The 21,135-nt window shown below is 39.4% G+C and overlaps 1 protein-coding gene across 43 annotated transcripts in view; it reads right to left on the bottom strand.

The window, feature by feature from the left end:
• Nucleotides 1–21,135, bottom strand: part of plekha5 (pleckstrin homology domain containing, family A member 5) — a 149,532-nt gene that overhangs the window by 57,695 nt on the left and 70,702 nt on the right. The window lies entirely within an intron of this gene.

Here is a 21,135-nt window from a genome sequence, read left to right as displayed (position 1 = left end):
TTGCATAATGTTAAGTGTCCCCAAAGAAACCCAAACTCCATCGGGGACAGAAATCGAGGGGGTAAAAAAGTTATCCTCTGGCCAAGCGAAACAACAAGGTGTGGTTATGATTCTAGACACCATCACAAGTCATATTGTAAATTGATATCATTCAGAAAAGATTTGTCAAGTCAAGTCACTTTTTTTTAATGGGATGGTTCGGAGTAATTTCAACCTAGGGTCCTTTGCACCATGACCTCGAGCCAAACAAGCTTTTTTCCCCTTGGTGGAACATTATTAAAGTTCAAGCTTATTTAGAGATATCAGCCGAACGGCTTCAGCCGCAGACGCTAACGGTTGTATCTGGTAAATTACCGCACTAATAAAGCTCGGAATGGCACCAAACTTCTACAGTATTACAAATAGGTTCTGTACTCATAAAATGAGGCATTGTAAAGTCTGTAAGTACATCAGGAGTTTATTTAAATAACACTTGCCTGATGGCTTACGCTACTGGTAACCCGGACGTCGAGGTCACGTCTGTGATTTGTGAAAAGCCTGTAAAAGCTTGCGCGATCACACGGTGTTTCTGAAAAGTTTTTTGGTATATACAAATTTTTTTTTTTTCCCAAAGTGTTGACAACTTAGTGTTAACTAATAATTGTTGCAAACTGGTACTACCAACAAAATATTAGTGCATTCCTGGAACTGGGAGTCGTTTATGCATCCTTATGCATCGCTTTCTGCCAGGACTTTTACAGGCTTTTCCCAAATCACGGAAGTGACCTCGACGTCCGGGTTAGCGGTAGCGTAAGCCATCAGGCAAGTGTTATTTAAATAAACTCCTGATGTACTTGCACACTTTCCAATGCCTCGTTTTATGAGTACAGATACAGAACCATTTGATCGTCAAATACACTCAGAAACCCATCAAAATAACAGTTTGGTTTAACGTGAAGAAATGATCACAGATATATTTTACTGGAGTGAAGCTATATTGTCATTTAGTTGCTCAAATGCTCAGTACTAGTACCTAGCAGTGGTAATAGTAGTGGGTTGGTGTTTGTATATCAGTTCTAACATTGCTATTATGAGGTATCACCATTATCATTATGTTTTCTTTAGATTAGAAGATTAATATATCAATATTATATTGATATGACACTGTTTTTGCTTTTAGATCAACAAATAATAACTCAAAATGAATGTCTTGATAATGGCATAAGACTTTTTTTTCCTGTCCTGGACTCGGTCTTGACTCGGACTCAAACCTTTTTGGATTTGGTCTTGACTTGGACTCGACAGATGTGGTCTTGACTACAGCCCTACTTTACACAATACAGGTAGAGATTCAATGCATCTTTACAGTGAGCAACAGGAAAATAATGATTCAATGATGCAAACAGTGCAACTCTGCTGTTAAGCAGCTCTAAAAAGAGGTCAGTTCAGTGTTGATTGGTATCATTTTCAGTGTTATGATATGAAACATTGGATTAAAAATAATGCCTGAAAGTGAAGAACGTATGTCTATAATCTGCTGAAAAAGTTTGTCAGTTTTGAAGTTTGTTTGTTTTTTGGCCAAGCTGGGAGATCACCATAAACTAACTATATAAGAGCAGAAACCATATTTTATTAGCAACACATTTTATATATTGCATAATGGTGTATAACATGCAAACAACAAAAACACAATTATACTCTATCGTTCAAATATTTGGGTTTGGGGTTTATTAAGATTGTAATGCGTATGCTCACTAAGACTGCAAAACTACAGTAATATTGTGAAATATGATTAAAATATCATGTGCAACACTACTTTTGGTGTGGTGTTATTTGAAAAACAATTATTGTATGTAATCTTGGTGCAATGTAATGTGATTCATCATGTGTTGATTGCACCTGCTCCTGCAATCACCGGCACATTACATCATCAGCACAGTTAGAGAACCGTCAAGTAGTTCGTCTCCTGCGAGCACAAAAATACACAGATCTGCTCACGTCTGGCACAGGCATGCGTTGGTGTTGCTAATAGTAACCGCTGCAGATGGCTGTTGTTGTGCCAGTAATGGCAGGGCTGTATTCGCCCTAAAAAGCATGGCAGGAGGAAGTTCGGATAAAGCGAAACAAGAGGCTCATTTGGAGGCAGATGGGCTGAGAGTGCGGCTCCCGTCGAGATGCTTCAGAAAGCATCGTAATGGAGACAAAACACACAAACTCGAGCGCTGGTTCAGATAAAGCCACATCGCCCTTAGAAAACACGTCCAACGGTTCGTTTCTTCCAGCTCGTAAACGCTGATTAGAGACGCACAATCTGGACACCTGATGAGGCCGATTCCCTCCCCGCGCTGTGATTGGACGACCACACGCAGGACTGTCAGTAAATCTCAATTAAAAGAACAAGCGTGCGAGATGTTAACGCTGAGGCTTCACTGTCTCCCAGAGGTGGGTGATGGAGTGGCTTGTTAGTCACTGAAGTTTTGCGAGAGCAGATGTGCTGAAGAAAAGGGCCAATTATTCTCTCGCAGTAATGGGTTTAAGAGGGGGACGCAGCCCACGTTCAAGAGGGCGGCGCCGGCGTGCTTACAGTGCACAAGTGTAAAATAACATATGTCATCTCAGGCGGTGGCAGAAGGGAAAGAACAATAAAATGCTATAGCACTTTGTTCGCACGACTTCATTAAAAACTTTTTGGTGGTGTCATACTGGGACGTTATGACTTCACACCAATGACTATAAAGTTTTAACAATCAATCTAATTCTATGAGAATAGTGAAGTGTAATTATTAGGGGTGTGACGAGACCCTTATCTCACGAGACAAGACAAAGACGAGATTGGGTTCACGAGAACGAGACGAGACGAGATTTTTGCACAATATTTGATAGAAATCCTCAATGACAAAATTCATGACTGGAAAAATAGTCTGCAGGTGCATTTTGAAATGTTGTAACTAAATCATCTTGTAATGAATGTTATTTCAGTTCTACTTTGAGTATGAATTATCAAAATACATTAAAATACAACAATATAGAAGCACTGTAAAGGTTTTACCACAAACTCAACTGACTGGCTTCTCTCAAGTATGATTTCACACGGGTCTCTTCAGACCTTACTGTACATTATGAGCTTCCAGAACTTCTGATTGAGGCTGTGTGACCTCCAACTGAAACTACTTTCCACAAATTGAAAATACAAATAAAAACAGACAGTAGCCTATAAAACAACAGTTTTTCTTATTAGTTCAAACGATAATTAAGTGCAAGTGCAACCATAATCAAAGTAGGCCAACTCTCTCTGTATTCAAAGTGCAAACAGAGACCAAAACAGAGACCAGAGATAGGTTTGATATTGGGAGACGGGCTATTGTATGTATGCAGTCTAATTTGCGCGCATCGTGTTTTACTTTCATTTTCACTCCGTAGTGGCGGTGCTGAACGCGCGTTCTACAAGATAAGGGGCCATTCACACAGAATGCGTTTTTGCTGTGTAAAATGCGATACGCTGGCAGTGAAATGGGGGAGCTGATTTTAACTTGAGCGCCGCGTTTTTAGAATACTGTGTCATGCGCGAGACGTTTACATAGAAAAACAATGGAAAGTACCGCACTGGAATGGAAAACACGTTCTGTGTGAACCGCCCTATAAGACATCTCAGATCGACTCACTGATGCGCAACAAATCGTCCACCATCGTAACGCGATCAGTGAACTGATTCCTGCTGCACTGTCACAGTCTGTGTGCGAATGCAACTCGTGCTGGATGAGCAGAGGAGTTTACAATAGCAAAACAACAGTGGAGGCGGCCGGTGCCGCGGAGTACAACGTAATGCAATGTGAATGTAGCTATGGCATATTCTATGTTAATTATGGCGATATTGCGAGACAGCTTTTCACTCGACGAGAAATCTCGTCACACTTTAGTCTCGCGAGATCTCGTGGCACGAGATCTCGTCACACCCCTAGTAATTATGGTCATCACGAATGTGAAAAACAAACAACTTTGGCAATATGACAGTGACAGGCGACGCGGTGACAAAGGTCATGTCTCTGGTTAAATACAGAGAAATCTGCAATTTTAATTATTGTTGGAAACATTATGTTGGAAACATAAGCACACACGTAAACAATATATTGTTTTTAACAGTGTTCTAGTGGTTTTTGGATATTTTAATGTGAATATCTTACATATTGTGCCTTTAAACTGACTTGGAACTACCTGTACATTAAACGGTTTTCTGTCCAGCCAATCAGAATCGATTATTCAGACCATGGTATGAATATATATATATGTGACCCTGGACCACAAAACCAGTCACATGGGTAAATTTTTTAAAATTGCGATTTAAACATAATATGAAAGCTGAATAAATAAGCTTTCCATTGATGTATGGTTTGTTATGATATGATAATATTTGGCTGAGGTACAACTATTGAAAATCTGGAATCTGAGGGTGCAAAAAATTTGCATTTATGTTCACGATTGTGCTGCATTCACTCACAAAAATACATGTTTTATATATTTACGGTAGGAAATTTACAAAATATCTTCATGGAACATGATCTTTACTTAATATCCTCATGATTTTTGGCATAAAAGAAAAATAGATCATTTTGACCAATTCAATGTTTTTTTGGCTATTGCCACAAATATACCCGTGCGACTTATGACTTTGTGTGTGTGTGTTTAATCTGAGAGGGAGCAGAGGGTGTCTGTGAGGACACATGGTGGCTCACGGATGATAAAGGATGACAATCGTCCAAATGCTGCAGGACAAGAAAAGAAAAAAACTAAATTTAGTGTCATTCTGTTCTGAGGGCCGTGACCTGGATCTCCGCGTATCAATACAGCAACAACTCATTACAGTCACGGACAAACAAATCGCCAGGAATGGATTCTGAGCCATGACAACAGTTGCCATCTGGAAGCACAATGTATCCCTGATTTTCGGCAGACAAAAAAAACATGACAGAAACTCTTCCAGACACTTTCACAAACTTAAACGAAGAAGCGCATCTAAAATCATTACCGCAACACATGTGCATGCAAATTAAAAATGTTTAGGATACTTAACAGCTCACAGTTACTTTTCTATAAGATATTTGGTGCAAAATGAACAGAGAAAATTACTAAAATAATGTGCATTATGTGCATTGTGCTCTTGTAAAACAAACATCTCTCCTCAAATGCAGTGCACTGCATCACAAACCATCTCATAAATATCGAAACACAGGTCCTGGAGTTCATGCTGCAAAAACAAGACCCACCAGCTTCACTTCTTCGGCCTCATTCACGGCCGTTGTTGAGGGATGAATCCTAAAGCTCTCGTCCACTTGTAAAGCTGAACCGGGCCGAAGACAGCAGGAGGTGTCTCAATCTATATCCCATCTATCCACACCATCTGCTTCCCATCAAAACATGCATTTATATCCACTTTCAGAGCTATACATCATCTCTGGGTGTCTGAAATGATACAGACTGACACTCGACTATTTGTCGGGACGGATGAAAGTAAAAAGCCATTGCAGTAATATTTAGAGATGGTGGATGCGATGGTACAACCATTAGTATGTTTCAGGGGAAATGCATGACTGCTGGCCTATGAAGTATTCTTACTAATGCACCGCACTGCTATATATCTATATTTTGTTGTTTGTTCCATTAAAAATAGATAAACACCCTTAAAACTTGATAAATTTACTTTATGCATAATTTACAGTCTTAATATGTATGCTTTTATATATATATATATATATAATTTATTTATAAAAAAATTTATCATCGCTATTATTTTACACGGTAAATTACTTAAAAGTCGACATGAAATTGCATTTGCATGCAACCTATTTTTTTTTTTTTTTACTTGATTTCATCCAACATAAATTGATTGAACTGAAAATTCACTTTTTATTTCTTTGGAACATGCACTAATATTTTTTTATTAAATGTATTAAGAGATTCTGATTTCGTGTGGACTTTGCAGGATATGATCTTCATTGTGGAAATAAATCTGCAGCTTTAAGTCCTCTGGGACTGACGGTTTACAGACTGGCAGAACTTTTAAAAGCAGATGGTATTGTAAGTGCTTGACCTGGATTGATCCGAACACGTGGCACTCACACAGATGGGCGTATCTGGTTGCACACTCAAGCCCAAAAATCATTTGGGGTGGTTAGGGTCATTTTTCTAAAAGTCTTCTCTCTGGACGTCTCTTTGAAGCTCATGACAGTGCATCTAGTGTCTCAACAGCATTAAAGCAGAGGGACAGACAGGACAGAAATGAATCATGGGACACAGCGAACGCCTGGGGGAATGACGTGTGTGTGTGTGTGTGTGTGTGTGTGTGTGTGTGTGTGTGTGTGTGTGTGTGTGTGTGTGTGTGTGTGTGTGTGTGGTGTGTGATGGAGGTCATTTGTTCACAGTGGAGTGTTCTCTAAGCGCACAGCTGTGTTCATCAGCTGTAACTAAAGCTCGCCTGCAGCCAGTGTGTGTGTGTGTGTGTGTGTGTGTGTGTGTGTGTGTGTGTGTCACAGGTTATACGGGACACACTCACATGTGACACTTAGTTTGTCTGTAAATGCAACACAGGACTTCCGAGACTACAATTAAAATGACCACATATGTGATATATATAAAACACTAATAGAGAATGTGAAACGGTAAAGATCTATGCTGCAGTTTACTGCTAAAGTGTAGTCATTGCTCATGAATATTAATTACTTGATCAGACGTTGACTGGCAGACGTTGTGCACTAATCAGCTGGTGAATTAAACAATCTGCTGAAATCCTGGCTCATGAATATTTAATAAGTAAATTGACTGGATGCTCCCGGAAGGCTACCAGACAACATCTGCACAGCCCAAGTAATATTTCACACATCATGCCTTTGTTTCACATGTAACGTGTGGTTTCATTAAACAGAATGGAACTATTTTTAACTTGTAAAACCAAAAAACAATGTTGTAAATGATGTGCATGCATAATTCCTCAACATGTTAAACTGGAAAAATTAGAATATGGTGCAAAACTTCATTTATTTCAGTAATTCAACTTAAAAGGTGAAACTAATATATTATATAGACTCATTACATGCAAAGTGAGATATTTCAAGTCTTTAATTGTTATAATTTTGATGATTATGGCTTACAGCTTATGAAAACCTTTTCACAATATTCTAATTTTGAATTTGGGGTTTTCATAAGCTGTGTAAGCCATAATCATCAAAATTGATAAAAACTAGATTAAAAGACAACAATCAGCGCAATCAGTGTAGTCTGATTCACAACAAATTACTCTTATGAACCAGTTCTTTAAATGAATCACTTCACAATGACTCCGTAACAATATAAAACTTTAGATGCAATAGTTTTTATATCATATGATTACATATGAGCATACTGAGCAATGCGATTATAATAAAAACTGGTAAATCGATGTCATCTTGATGGACAGATTATTATTTAATCATAAAAACGGTGATATTTACAGATATTTTCTTTATTTGCTGTGTTTATTGAGCGGTTTTGTCCTTCACGGCTCCGGTGAACACACTGTTTATTTTGGGATGCATGCGCATTGATGAATGGAAGAGGAATGTCGGATGCATGTTGCCAAGGTAACAGTGTGATATTTACCGTGTCGTCGGAGACGGGGAGGAGAGGACAGACGAGAGGAGGACAGGTGAAGAGTGGGCCGTAATGTCAGAGGAGTCAAGCAAACACTAAGCGGAGAGACGGGTATTTCGTCACGCTGACCCAGGAGGTCAAGGAGATGGCGGAGCACAGGACTCAACACACACACACACACACACACACACACACACACACACAGGCTATGTCAGACGCATTAAATGTCAGTGGCGTGGACAGGTCTGCCCTTTCCAGGTGGACAGAATTAGCAGCTTAGGTTGTTTGGAACAGGAAAAATGTTTTTTTTCTGATTTAATGTGGTAAAGTTGGTCTAGTCAGAGGTTTTAAGTGGGATTTTTTTAGGAGGTACGTGTATTTTATAAGCAAAACTAGTGTAATGACAAGGTTTTGGGGTACTTGAAATGTCAGGTCATGTAGAAGGGGGAAAAAACCAATCCATTGCCATAATAGATTTAGTTTGTTGTTTACATGTTGCACCAACCCTTAATTTCAGAGCTGTGAAGAAAGGGAGAGTAACCTAGTAAAGTCTCCGTTTCATTCATTTAAATAATTCATTGGCTCTTTTTTTCCATGCATTCTGTCTCAAAACAAAACAGCAACTTTCACATCGTCTCATTTGGCCAAACAAAATCACATTAATATTTCATTCTGCTCTTCAAACCAGCAACGGCCCATTGGAAAGTTTTCAAAAGCAGATATCATGAAACAACAGCGCAGTTCTGTGGAAAGAAGTTCGGGACAGATACAAGATCAAACCTGGTTATCAAACCCCTCAGGCCTCCGATAGACCAACACAATCATGTGTGTAATGAAGGGTCGGTGCTGATGCTGAAATTGTTTACAGAGTTCCTAGAAACTTTGCTAATACAAAAACTTGTGCAGCTGATGGCAATATTTCATACCTACAATCCTTTCAGCTTATGTTGGAAATTCTGAGGAAATGGATGGATATAATATTACATGCCAAGCTCTCATAAACCATGTTATTTCCCCCCCTTCTGCCCTGGGCTCGCGCTCAGAGTTTGGGAAAAGTTGTCGAGACATCGTCTTTGCTGGAGACAGTGGTTTGGCAGAAGATTTAGAGATCTTGGGGCATTTCACTCTGAAACCAAACATCATGTGTGCTGAACTATTATTATCTCCACAATACAGGATGCTAAAGCTGTAATCCATGAGCATGGACCATATGCAGGGCAGTTGTTTTAACACACATAAAAGAGAATTCTTAGCCATTCTTTTTGCATTTGTTTCTTTTCTTTTTTTGTTGCAATTTGGCAACAAAATCGTTTATTTAATTTCAATCATTATGGTTCAAACTCATCCAATCAGAAATTAGAATCAGAACTTAAAGAATTGACCCTTCGCAGGGAGCTTGATTGACAGGTGATCTGACCAATCATAATTCGCCATCCGCCATTTTGTCCGACAAAGCAGTCAGGAGAGTTAGTAGATTAACATGGGAGGATCGTTAGCATCTCTCTCAAAAAAATTACTAAAGAGTTTCGATATTTTTCCTATTTAAAACTTGACTCTTCTGTAGTTACATCGTGTACTAAGACCGACAGAAAATTAAAAGTTGCGGTTTTCTAGGCCAATATGACTAGGAACTATGTAATAATCCTGCGTAATACTCAGGGAACTGCTGCCGTACCAGCAGCGCAATGATATTACACACTTAGTGCCGGTCACGTTGGAAGTTACCGAGCTGGGGACTATTTTCAGGCACTGCGTAATATCATTGCGCTGCTGGTACGGCAGCAGTTCCCTGATTATTACGCAGGATTATTACATAGTTCCTAGTCATATTGGCCAAGAAAACCGCAACATTAAATTTCCTGTCGGTCTTAATACACGATGTAACTACAGAAGAGTCAAGTTTTAAATAGGAAAAATATCGAAACTCTTTGGTCATTTTTTTTTAGAGAGATGCTAACGGTCTAATCAGATTCAATGATCTATGCTAACCTATGCTAAAAGTGCTACCGCCAGACCCGGAGATCGGCTGAGTGGATTAGAAAACGGTAAAACTGTTTAACTCTCGGGGAGTTAGAAAATTAGCCTATTTCCAAAAAAAAGTGGAGTGTTCCTTTAAATCATCCCACAAGGGGGCCTTAGCGAACTCTGTGGGGGGTTGCGTCATATTTTGAAAAGTTTTGAGCAATGAGGATTAAATAAAAGTCCTTAACTTTTTTCTGTTAAAAATGTACAAAATTTATATAATGAGCAAGTTCATCATGAATCCATTTTTCAATCCGTGTTTTTGTATTATCCTGAACCACTATGGTACTCCTATAATAAGTGTCTACATTGGGACTATTTTACATGGGTTCGGATGCGGAGTAGTCTAAGACCGGCGTGACTCGTCATAGACGTACACAGAGAGAAGTAGTTCCGGCTACAATGTTCTTCCGGAAGACGCATTATTCTGTTAATAAACGCAAGTTTATTATCGCTCACTATAGCGCCAAAAGCGTCAAAAATAAAGCCTCACATTGATAAAGCCTTACAAATAACATGCAAGTATTGAGGTCCCAGACAGCAGTCATTTATTAATAGCTTATATTCTTTCTTTTTTTACCTACACACCAGTGTGAATAATGTTATTGCATTTCAAATACGGCCAATTTATAGACTACTCCTAGGCTTACGTTTTTAAATTACAAAGGGCCTACTGATGTTTTTGTAATTGTATTTTCAATATTATAGGCTATTATTTGTGCATAAACATATCTGGTTACAGTAAACATACCGTTTGTTTGAAAACAACATATTTTCTCACCCTTGCTGCAAGCTTTACACATTCATTAAATGTGAATATTTTCTTGGAAAAAAGGGGGTCTCAGACAAAAAAAAGGTGTTTCAACAATCCTGTTCTCTTAATAATACCCGCACTGGTTAATTTCCCTGCGCTGAAGCTCTGCAGTGGATCCTGTGGTGAACACCAGGTCTGTCTGTGGGTGGATGAGACTCTCTCCTCTACGCCTACGCCGAGCACTCATCTCTCCGGGACCAAGCGCTGTGATGCAGGCTCTGTAGTCGGGTCATGTTCTGTGTTTTACAGGAGAGGATTCTCAGAATATCATGCTGCTAATGTGCACGCTGAATGCATGATTCAACACAAGCCCGTGATACAGATTGTGTCAGTGTCGACCGCTGGGAACGGCTTCTTTGAGCAAGCAGATTCCCAGATTACATAAGGTGACTCCTGGAGACTACAGACATCCGGAGGCTCGGGCTGATAAGAATATAACCTGGCGTCTTTCTATCCTCTCAATCATTCATGGCTTTAAAAGCCGAACACGTAGCCTGGACGTTCCCCCACGACGCGGGGACTTAATCACAAACGCGCTCGCTGGCTTTACGGATGAGCCTTGCAGACAACATGTGGATTTTCTTACGCAGTTAAAGATTTCCAGTCAGGCCTTAATCCACAGATGACAAACTCTATCCCTCGACTCAAAAAAAAAAACACTCGGCTGTAGATGCAATGGATGACGATCAGAGAGAAAATCTACAGCACAGTATATAGGGTTTGCTCATCACCACAATGATGGCTTTGGTACTATACCAGAAAAATACTAAATACTGATGCAACACACACTGATGACTGATGCAAACTAACACAAACACATACAGAAATGCACTGTTAAAAATAAATAAATAAATAAATAAATGACAAAAATTCTGGAAACTCCAAGGCACTCTCTTTAGAAAGATTACAAATCCTTTATTGTTATTGTCATCTTAAACCTTTAAAACACTCCGACGTGTTTCGGCAAACAAGCCTTCGTCAGGGAGTGTTTTAAAGGTGTAAGATGGGACCATAACAAAGGCTTTTTAATCTTTCTAAAGACAGTGCCTTGGAGTTTCCTGAATTTTTGTTACATATGATTATCCCATCCAAAGAGCACCTCAAGCAAACCTTTCGAGTCCTGGAAAATAAAAGACTTGTTTACATGTTGACAAGTTACTAAATTGGCCGATAAAAGTTGTTTAGAAGCTGTTCAAGTTTCCATTTGATGCTGACGCATGACATTCTCGTGTTACACAGCGCATTTGAGCTAATAACCAATGAGGTTTATGTTGATCAATGTTAATATGTGAATAAAAGCCTAAATTAAATCAGATCCAAATCTAATAAAGTGATCCAGACTCTTCAGAAATTTTGGACTAAACTGCTCAATTCATATGGATTAGTTTTATGATCTCTTTATGAACTATTTGAAGCAATAAAGTGGTTGTTGTATGGACTTAAATCTCTTAAAGGATTAGTTCACTTTCAAAAAAAATTTTGCTGATAATTTACTCACCCCCATGTCATCCAAGATGTCCATGTGTTTCTTTCTTCAGTCGAAGAGAAATTTAGGTTTTTGAGGAAAACATTCCAGGATTTTTCTACACAGATTGGACTTCAATGGCAACCATCTATCCCAATGTTCAAAAGAAGGATCAAATATCCGTCTCAATGCAGCTTCAAAGTCTCGACACAATCCCAGTCGAGAAATAAGGGTCTTATCTAGCAAAGCGATCGGCCATTTTCAAAAAAAAAAAAAAAATACTTAAATACTTTTTAACCACAATTGTTCATCTTGTGCTGGTCTGAGACACCATTACGTCATCACGTTAGAAATGTCACGAAAAATTTAAATTAAAATAAATGAAAAAGATTTTTGCATGATTTTGAAGTTGGAGGAGAAAATTTACGAGTTTTTCGCCCTTCCCTACTTTCTTGAACCGGAGTACACAGACAAATAACTTAGATAGATGACGTGACACGTGACCTTTCCAACGTGATGACGTAATGCGTGGCGCGTCGCAGACCAGCACAAGACAAACAATTGTGGTTAAAAAGTATATAAATTTTTTTTAAATTAGAAAATGACCAATCGTTTCGCTAGATAAGACCCTTATTTCTCGACTGGGATCGTGTCGAGACTTTGAAGCTGCATTGAGACGGACATTTGAACCTTCTTTTGAACATTGGGATAGATGGCTGCCATTGAAGACCACTCTGTGTAGAAAAATCCTGGAATGTTTTCCTCAAAAACCTACATTTCTTTTCGACTGAAGAAAGAAAGACATGGATATCTTGGATGACATCGGGGTGAGTAAATTATCAGCAAAAATATTTTGAAAGTGAACTAATCCTTTAAGGGTTTTACACACTATAATGAGTGCGAGTAATTGATGAAATGAATGTCACAAATTTGTATTTGTCTCACATTTGCAACCATTTCAGTCACATACTAAAGCCCCGTAATGCAGACAAATGATTCATGATGCAAAAGCGGCAAAAATGTCAATCAGATTTCTTCAAAGGTGTATTTTTAATACGCCAAAGACTTGATTAATCAATCACTGCCATCCACGGAGACCTACAACGAGGAGAATAAAGTAGTTTGCAAAACACCCCATATATCTCACGGATACAGATACAAAATTGTTTCCAGAGCAAAATAATGATCGGTTAGCACGGGAAAACGTAATACATCGTAATGATGATATAATTTTGTGTCAACTATGCCATCGGACCACACATTCACACTTTATAATTAAAGCTCGACAGCCGCTCCTCAAGTTCAGGTTGTCAATCACTGTCTGTTGAATTGCCCACTAATGGACTTCATTTGCATGTTGTGAGCAGACGAATATTTAAATAATGAGTAAACGCTTCTCAAATATGTCATTTCCTCTCAGACATCTGTAAGCAACAGACTCCAATCATACATATTAGTCTGGGAGCACAAAAGGTTTCAGCGTGAGCGGCCACATCCATTATGATCATTGCGAGACCACATTTCCATAGTAAAAAAAAGTGCAATAACCATTTAGTTAGGTAATGGTCTTGTACTACCGCAATGGAAATTCACTAACTGTGCTAGTCTTCACTGGAATAACTGGAGGGTTTCCACACAAACTTTACACAAGAGCTTCGCCTGCTGTGCGCTGTTGATTTTGGACACACTTTATTTTAGAGATGCTACAACCCGCTTGAGAGATATTACCCATACTCCACCCATCATATGCATGCACACAAAGCCATGAAGAAATAAAAAAACATTCTCTCTTCTACTAAACACTCAAACTAACGTAAATGATCTGACTAAACACCAGCTGTTTTATAGCAGTGCATAATGTTCATCCTATCCTGTTTGATTTTTTAATAATAAATCATGGCATTTATCATTGTAGATTTTCCCACCAAAAAACAATAGCTTATAAAGCAAGAATCATCCAGCGAGAGCATCATATTTCACGCTAGTTTTATGTTGATTTATGTACATTTCAATGTACGTCCTACAACAAGAACGATAAATATAGAAATGAAAAATAAATGGTGTGGCACCGCAGATCATAATTTTCCTAGTAATATCTTTAACCACATTACAAATGAAAGCAAGATGACTGAAAAACTGCAGTTAAACGCTTAAAAATAAATAAATTAATAAATCACAGCATCAACCATTCAAACAGATTAAGACAAACAAAACATTACAATGCCTACATGTAAACAATACGAGTTACCATATCGGTATCAGCAAACAATTATTAAAACCTATTGCATAAAGAATATATTAATTACTTTATAAATACAATTTATACTTTTACAATTATTTTTAACCAATTTTATTTATGATTATATATTTAATGTTATTATATCAGCATAATATAAGAAAAAAAATACTTTGGACAAAATTGGAAGTAGATAACTTTAGGAACTTTTTTTTTTCAAATTTAAAACGCAATTATAGCTGTTACTTGTAAAATTATATCAGCATGCAATATACGGTCTACATTCACATTTTAGGAGTTATTATGAGTGATTCCTTTATATACAGTGTACATATGAAACTGGAAAAAATTTAATATCGTGCAAAAGTTCAGTAATTCAACTTAAAAGGTGAAACTAATGTATTATATAGACTCATTACATGCTAAGTGAGATATTTCAAGCCTTTATTTGTTATAATTTTGATGATTATGGCTTACAGTTTATGAAAACCCCAAATTCAAAATTAGAATATTGTGAAAAGATTTTCATAAGCTATAAGCCATAATCATCAAAATTATAACAAATAAAGGCTTGAAATATTCCACTTTGCATGTAATGAGTCTATATAATATATTAGTTTCACCTTTTAAGTTGAATTACTGAAATAAATGAACTTTTGCACCATTTTCTAGTTTTTCCAGTTTCACCGTATGTATGTATATATATACACTGGGTATGTGAATGTGTGTCTGTTCGGTGATGTATCGAGGACAGGGAAGGCATATTGACAGGTCTTCCTCTATTACCCCAGCAGTAACTCATGAGCACTGACTCCCAGCGATGAAAAGATCTCGCTTGCGGGGTCGAAAGAGGCTCGGGATGCTGAAAGAATGAGGCCGCTCAGCATGATGGAGAGTGAGAGCTCATCTGTGAGGCATAATTGTGTGCTGGTGACTGCCATGTGCTGCTGACTGCCGAGTGTGACATTGTGCTGCGCGCCGCAAGAAACAGCCCATTGTGTGCCGCTACACAAGGCTGTCACACACACACGCAACGGCCTTGTCAAGATCTGCCACTGTATCAAAAAGCATTATTATATAAGTCATTCACTGCTTGCTAGCAGGGTCATAAACCGTTGACATGACACGTCCATTAACGCGAAACCCTTGAGCGAGACCATGTACGCTGTATGTCCGGCCGGTGTGACTCTGGCTCGGCTCTGAAATGGCCTCGGTTTCCTTGCTCACGGGTCTGAAGTGAGTAATTGTATAAGCTGGTTGGCCACAGCTCTGCTGGATTCATGGAGGGTTGGCTGCATAGATGTTCTGCTTTACAGATTGGATGGAAATGAGGATGGGATTAGATGAATGAATGCTTGAAAAGCTGCAAGGTACATAAACCCTAATTGGACAAGTGGAGTATTTGGTACTATAATGATTCCTTCACATCAGTGCACACACACACACACACACACACGGTATACTGCTAAATTAATTTGTTCCTGAATGCATCTGTGTTTTGAATTAATCAGTTAAGTAAATAATTTAATGTTTTTAATAAATCGGTTGGGTGTATGACTTAAAAAAACTCACTCAAAAAGGCAATCGCTTGTTCCATTGCTGAATGAATTCATGTTATTAAACAAACTGTGTGAATGATTCAAAAGAATCACTCATTAAAACAATCACTTGTTTAATTCATAAATGTATTAATGCTGATTGATTCAATGATTCAAATGACTCGCTCATAAACGATACAACCTGTAGAAATAGTCACAGACAAATCATTATCACTTATGCACAAAATAATAATAGTTTTAAAGGATTAAAGTGAATGTCTGAATCACAATACAATATAAAAACAGGTAATTATTTTTTATATAAAATTATTAGTGTTTTTAAAGACTCCGTGTCAAATTAGATAGGATGCTTATTCAGGAACGTGTTATACTTGTGTAAATCACGTTAAGATATTGGCATTACGGCATAATAGATTTTTATTCCCCACTTTACCCTTTGTTTGATTGCACCATGTAGACATGTGGTGGTGTTTTATGGGCAATTTACACTTAATTCGGCTTCTGTTATGCACCCAAATTCACCCTCAGGAACCAATAAACTATGTCTATCCATCTACGAAAGAAAATCCGTGTTAAAGTGCAGGCACTTACACCATAGACACGTCTAGCATTGAAAAAGTCTGAGGAATCCATGGCCGACAACTTCAGAGACCGCTTCATGATTATTTCAACACTGATTAAAGGGATAGTTCGGCCAAAAATTATATTAAACCCATGATTTACTCACCCTCAAGCCGTTCAAGATACATATGTCAATCATTTTTCAGACGAACACATTTTCAGTTATTTTAGAAAATGTCTTAGATCTTTCAGTGGTTATGTTATGTTAATTTATGGGGTCCAAAAATGTGCATGCATCCTTCACAAAAGTTATCCATCCGGCTCCAGGGGGATAAACGAAGGCCTTCTGAGGGTAATCCGTGCAGTTTTGTCGCAAAAATATAAATATTTAAAACTTTATAAATGAAAATAACTGGCTTCCGGCAACGGTCGACGCGCGTTCACGGGAGATGATTGCCGGCGTATGACGTAGGGCGTAGCGTAGGAAGCGTCATGACGTAGAACGAACGCGACAGCGCAGAACAAAACAAAACTCCACTCAGGATTTACGCGATTTAAAAAACGTGTATTTAAAAGAAAATGTCGGGGGATTTGGATATTAGCGAAGAGGATATTGAGTTCTACGTCACGACGCTTCCTACGCTACGTCCTACTTCATACGCCGGCAACCATCTCCCGTCGACTGTTGCCGGAAGCCAGTTATTTTCATTTATAAAGGTTTAAATATGTCTATTTTTACGACAAAACCGCACAGATTACCCTCAGAAGGCCTTCGTTTATCCCCCTGGAGCCAGATGGATTACTTTTGTGAAGGATGCATGCACATTTTTGGGACTTGAAGGAGTTGGACCCCATAACTTGACATTATAACCACTTAAAGATCTAAGACATTTTCTAAAATAACTGAAAATGTGTTTGTCTGAAAAATTATTGACATATGCATCTCGAACGGCTTGAGGGGGAGTAAATCATGGGTTTAACATCATTTTTGGCCGAACTATCCCTTTAAACACGGGGAAAATCAACAGCTTCTGTTTGTGCTTTTCCTAGTGATTTGGGAAAAGAAGGGCAGGGAAATCAGAAGGGTTTTTGCAGAGAGAGCTGATACGAGCAAGGCCTGAGAGATTAGAGAGACAGATTGGCGAAGGGCGCCCCGCCAGAGCCGATGATAAGATGCTGCCACTAGTTGCAAGATGAAAGGCGCTGAGATGGAACAGCCTTGCAAAGTGGGGACAAGACTTGGATCAAGCCTGTGGAACGAAACCTCGACATATCTGCCTACCTGTGATGTGTAATGTTTACCGAGTGGCACTGATACCCAACGGCGAGGGGTGACAAAACTGGTGCATGTTGTTTGCCAGGCGTGCATCGATCACGGCTTAAAAGGAAACGTGAATTATTGATGCATCACACTGATCCCGTCGCATTACCAACTCTGACAGAATGACACCAATTACTGTCTCAAGAGCCGTGCTGCTGCCAAATGAAATGCATATCCTGACGCCGACCTGGTTTGAGTGGTAAAGTAGCATTTATTTATGGAGAAAGCAGACGTGACATGATGCTTCTGCAACAAGCGAGTCCGATTTTTCCCTCAATGAATCTCTGTTGTTGCACCACCAGGCAATAAAAGTCGGTTTGCTGCAATAAGCGATTATATAAAAGGCCATCTAGATTTGTATCAGTGTGCAATTCATGAGGCTTGGCATTGTAATATCCTCACTGCTGAAAAAATGATCCACAGCGCCACGATATTAATAACACGGTCGGCCAATATTAGCAATTATGTCTTGATGGATGAGTGTGTTATTGTAGGAGGCGACTGGGACCGATGTGCCGGCAGAAGTCGAAATAAAAAAGACCCAAAGAGTCGAAGGCCCAGAGAACATTTCCCTCTCTTTATGTAAATCCTTCCAGACAAGCGGCATCTCCCTCAACGACTCAATTAACGGGAGCGTTTTTAAACGATGTTTCTGTGAAGACGCTGCTGCTCGATGTCTTTGTTGTTGGTGAGGGAAGCGCTGTTCTCCTTCAGGCTCTGGGGAAATATCTGAACTCTGCGTGAGTTTCGTCTTTGTTTTTTTTTTTTCCCTTTACCGGCGATAAAAGCACAAAGCAAGAATTCAGTTGAGGATTGCGATTTAAGTGCTAACGCTATGCAGTGATGTACGGGCTCACCTTGCCTGGCTGTCGATCTCTCCTCCCTCACTCTACGTCCCACTGAGGCTTTCAGACAATCTGACAGGGGTGTGAATGGCTACACACCACCACTAATGCGCTAAAACCCTCTGACAGAGTGGAGAATATGAAGGGGTTAAGTTGAGAAATGAAAGAAAGTAAAGGGAGCTTTGAAATGCCCACGTTACACTGAGTCTGGCGTCCCTCTGGATTATGGCAGGGAGGCCGGTGGATGTTTCATGATATTTAAAGACCGTTTAAAGACATGCACACTTAAATAAAAAAAGCACCTGGGAGTTCAAATTCAATGAAAAGGCTCTTTCATTTGCATGATGGGGCCAGGGTTGTTTTTAGACTCCAATTTAGGATGGATGGATGGATGGATGGATGGATGGATGGATGGATGGATGGATGGATGGATGGATGGATGGATGGATGGATGGATGGATGGATGGATGGATGGATGGATGGATGGATGGATGGATGGATGGATGGATGGATGGATGGATGGATGGGCGGATGGATGGATGGATGGGCGGATGGATGGATGGGCGGATGGGCGGGCGGATGGGCGGATGGATGGGCGGATGGATGGATGGATGGGCGGATGGATGGATGGATGGGCGGATGGATGGATGATTGATGGATGATAGATGATTGATGGATGATAGATGATTGATGGATGATAGATGATTGATGGATGATAGATGATTGATACATGGATGGATGGATGGATGATGAACAAAGATGGACAGATGGATGTATGAATGGATGGACTGATAGATGGATGGGTGGATGGATGGATCAACAAAGACAGACAGATGGATGTATGTATGGATGGATGGATGATGAATGGATGGATGGATCAATAAAGACAGACAGATGGATGGATGATGATGAATGGATGGATGGATCAATAAAGACAGACAGATGGATGGATGATGATGAATGGATGGATGGATCAATAAAGACAGACAGATGGATGGATGGATGAATGAATGGACTGATGGATGGATGGATGTATGAATGGATGGATGATGAATGGATGGATGGACTGATAGATGGATGAATGGATGGATGGATCAACAAAGACAGACAGATAGATGGATGAATGGACTGATAGATGATGGATGGATAGAATAATAGATAGAAGGATAGACGGAGAAAAAGACAGACAGACGGATGGATGGATGCATTCTTCAATTCTGAATTATGCTCAACCCTGAATGGAACAGAAATATAAGAGAGTGTATGTGGCGCCAGTATTTTAAATGATTGTGATTTATGGGTTGAGCACAGGACACGAGGACAGCCTGTAATCGTGCGAACTGCAGTGGAACAGAGTCTGGATCTGTCAGCGCTGAAAACTGCAGCACATTTCACATGAATTCAGCTCAAAGAAGTGCTGTGAGGTCGGCCGCGTCGCTTCATGCGTAAGACAACAGTCACTGGGCACAATAAAGTTTTCGCAAGAGCGAATGCACACGATTGCTGCAGCTCGGCCGAATTCTGCCCGCCAGCAGAAGAAAAAAACATTGCTCAAATCACCGACTTTGAGGAAACTATTTGGTTCCTTCGGCTCAGTCAACCGCGATACATTTTAAACCCATAATTTAGGGTAATATTATTCCTTCACAAAATTCCTCCTCACCACAAAAATCCAAGAATAACAGGCTTTATTTCTGGCCGGATTTCCATCGAACTTTTGTAAATACAGAGCAAACAGCAGTTTAGTGTGAGTCTCCAGAGAGACAGAATGAGCTCAGCGTCTCCAGCACACCTGCGTGGATCTGACAAGGCATCTCATTATCCGCTGGTGCTTCTGTCACACACACACACACACACACACACGGACAGCGCCACACGTTCATCACTAAACAAAGGAGTGAGCTGCTTCCAGAGCAATTTACTGTAAAACAAGTATGACAACGCACAGCTTGTTATTTCCTTCTCAATAGCTTATATTTCCCTTTCTGCACTAGGTTACTATACTGGCGGTGGTTCCCTGATATGATTGTAAAGCGCTTTGGGTGTACAGTAGTATATGAAAGCACTATATAAAAATGCCTCATTCATGTTATAATTAGTCAGATTTAGGGAACGAGGCAAAAAGAAGCTGGCGCTTAAACCATAAAAAACCCTCTAGCTATATAACATGCACTGAATATCTCATCCCAGCACCTCCTGGATGCGATCGGTGAGATAGGGCGAGATTTCCTCTGGGAGAAGAGAGGGAGATAGAGAGCGTTGGACTGGTTTCTCTGATAGCCGCTCTCAGATGTTATATAACAATAAACTGCACACCTCACGTTCCTGCGACTTTAAGTACGTGTTTACATGCTTGTACGAGGATGCAGTCATGCTTGCCAGCGCTTCAATATGCGCTTTTCACAAAGTCCCTGTGCATTTGTGTTTCAGTGTGAATGCTTGTTACTCTCGCTGAAGTCTTACTGTGAGTCACTGGTGAACAGCATAATGGGTTTCTATACAGACAAGAATCAAGGACCCTGAAGGGTTTGCAAACTCACTGAAAGCAGATGCATTCTGGGAAACGCTCACAATGAAATGCATAGATGTCAATATGGCTATGTTTGGAATATATATAAATATATATATATACACACATATAATATAATACCTAGTATATATATATATATATATACACTGTATCTATATCTATCTATCTATATATATATATATG

The sequence above is a fragment of the Phoxinus phoxinus genome (assembly GCF_949152265.1).
Source record: "Phoxinus phoxinus genome assembly, chromosome: 9".
In the NCBI taxonomy this organism is placed as follows: Eukaryota; Metazoa; Chordata; class Actinopteri; order Cypriniformes; family Leuciscidae; genus Phoxinus; species Phoxinus phoxinus.
Note: the sequence above shows the minus strand (reverse complement) of the source record. Positions and strands in the feature narration are given on the sequence as shown.